At 44.5% G+C, this 2,871-nt stretch overlaps 1 non-coding gene across 1 annotated transcript; it reads left to right on the plus strand.

Moving 5' to 3' along the window:
- The first annotated feature begins 882 nt into the window (after positions 1-882).
- Positions 883-955, plus strand: TRNAR-UCG. Its single transcript has one exon. It is a non-coding gene; the product is annotated as a tRNA-Arg (tRNA).
- The last annotated feature ends 1,916 nt before the right edge of the window (positions 956-2,871 follow it).

Here is a 2,871-nt window from a genome sequence, read left to right on the forward strand (position 1 = left end):
TCCAGCACTTTGGCCACCTCATGCGAAGAGTTGACTCATTGGAAAAGACTCTGATGCTGGGAGGGATTGGGGGCAGGAGGAGAAGGGGACGACAGAGGATGAGATGGCTGGATGGCATCACTGACTTGATGGACGTGAGTCTCATTGAACTCGGGGAGTTGGTGATGGACAGGGAGGCCTAGCGTGCTTCGATTCATGGGGTAGCAAAGAGTCGGACACGACTGAGCGACTGATCTGATCTGATCAGGTATACTGCATAGAGCTTCAAAACTTACAGATGTATTCAATTTAAAGTTATTATCAAATATTGGCTATACCTCCCCCGAGCTGTACAATACATCCCGTAGCTTACTTACTTTATACACAGTATCAGTAGTTTGTACCTCAATCCCTTACCCCTGTCTGCTGCCCCTCATTCCCCCCATTTGTTTTTCAGATGCAATAAAAGCCTCGGGGCTGGGGCTACTTACAGTGATTTCCAGTTATAATCATTCAGAATCCTAACACTACACTTCAGGGTTCAGGGCACTTTTCATTTTATTTTATTGAGTTGGCCAAAAAGTCTGTTTGGATATTTCTGTACTATCTTATTGAAAAGCCCAAACTATTTTTTGGCCAACTCAATACATGCTGCCCTGTGGAACCGCAGGCAGGATCTTTGTACCTTGACCAGGGATTGAACCCATGCTGCTTGCATTAGAAGTGCAGAGTCTTAACCACTGGATCACGAGGGAATTTCCTCCATACACTTGGAAAATTTTGTGGTTGTTGTGGGAAGATAGACATTCTGTACATTTTCAATACACTGAAAACACTTCAGCAGGCTCTTTCCATTACATTTTTTTTTTCTTGTTACAAAATCACTGGCTTGTTGTTGTCAGTGGCCATGTGGCCTAATGGATAAGGCGTCTGACTTCGGATCAGAAGATTACAGGTTCGAGTCCTGTCATGGTCGCAAGGAGGGGTTGCTTTTTGAGGGCTTCCCGGGTGGCAGGAGCCACAGGAAATGCAGGTTTGATCCCTGGCTCAGGAAAATCCCCTGGAGGAGGAAATGGCAGCCCACTCTAGTATTCTTGCCTGGAGAATCCCATGGACAGGGGAGCCTGGTGGGCTATACAGTCCATGGGGTCGCAAAGAGTTGGAAACGACTGAAGCGACCTAGCATGCACGTCATTGTAGAAAAAGCACAAATTGCAACTTAGTAAGGAGGAAAAAAGTTTTAAAAAGCACTTGAAAGCCTTTCTCCCAGAAAGGGTGTTAATGACCCCTTAGTGCAGCACAGCTAAGTTTTTCTTCCTGTGCTACGTGGAGGGCCACCACTCCACACTGAGCCCTAGGGGGCGCCCAGTCATTCCCTCCAGGCTGTGTGGAGCTACTGCGTATTTGGTGCATTACATAACCTTACACACACAAAGAGATGGAGGACTACCCTAGAGGTCCAATGGTTAAGATTCTGCACTTCCACTGCAGAGGGTGCGGGTTTGATTCCTGGTGGGGGAACTGAAATCCTGCATGCCTCTTGGCCAAAAAAAAAAAAAAATTCTTGAACTGAATGAAAATACAACATATCAACTTACACTTTTAATAATTATTTTATTATTTTTATTGTTATTTTACTTATTTTTATTTTTTGGTTGTACCTTGCAGCATGTGGCTGGACTGTACTCCAAATCGGGAAAGGGGTACATCAAGGCTGTATATTGTCACCCTGCTTATTTAACTTATATGCAGAATGGTGGTGGTTTAGTCACTAAGTCATCTCCAACTCTTGCGACCCCATGGACTGTAGCCTGCCAGGCTCCTCTGTCCATGGGATTCTCCAGGCAAGAATACTGGAGTGAGTTGCCACTTCCTTCTCCAAGGGATCTTCCCGACCTAGGAATTGAACCTGAATCTCCTGCATTACAGGCAGATTCTTTACCAACTGAACTATGAGGGAAGCCCTATATGCAGAATACATCATGGGAAATGCCGAGCTGGATGAAGCACAAGCTGGAATCAAGATTGCCGGGAGGAATATCAATAACCTCAGATATGCAGATGACACCACCGGTATGGCAGAAGGTGAAGAGGAACTAAAGAGCCTCTTGTTGAAAGTGAAAGAGGTGAGTGAAAAAGTTGGCTTAAAACTCAACATTCAAAAAACTAAGATCATGGCATCCAGTCCCATCACTTCATGGCAAATAGATAGGAAAACAATGGAAACATTGAGAGAGTTTATTTTTGGGGGCTCCAAAATCACTGCAGATGGTGACTGCAGGCTTGAAATTAAAAGACGCTTACTCCTTGGAAGGAAAGTTATGACCAACCTAGATAGCATATTAAAAAGCAGAGACAAAAAAATAAAAAAAATAAAAACTAAAAAGCAGAGACATTACTTTGCCAACAAAGGTCCATCTAGTCAAGGCTATGGTTTTTCCTGTTGTCACGTATGGATGTGAGAGTTGGATTATAAAGAAAGCTGAGCACTGAAGAATTGATGCTTTTGAATTGTGGTGTTGGAGAAGACTCTTGAGAGTCCCTTGGACTGCAAGGAGACCCAACCCGTCCATCCTAAAGGAAATTGGTCTGGAATATTCATTGGAAGGACTGATGCTGAAGCTGGAACTCCAATACTTTGGCCATCTGATGCGAAGAACTGAATCATTGGAAAAGACCCTGATGCTGGGAAAAATTGAAGGCAGGAGGAGATGGGGATGACAGAGGATGAGATGGTTGGATGACATCACTGACTCAGTGGACATGAGTTTGAGTAAGCTCTGGGAGTTGGTGATGGACAGGGAAGCCTGGTGTGCTGCAATCCATGGGGTCACAATGAGTCGGACATGACTGAGCGACTGAACTGAACTAACAAATGATTGCCCTTATCTG

Source organism: Bison bison, unplaced genomic scaffold (assembly GCF_000754665.1).
Source record: "Bison bison bison isolate TAMUID 2011002044 unplaced genomic scaffold, Bison_UMD1.0 scf7180017864072, whole genome shotgun sequence".
NCBI lineage: Eukaryota > Metazoa > Chordata > Mammalia > Artiodactyla > Bovidae > Bison > Bison bison.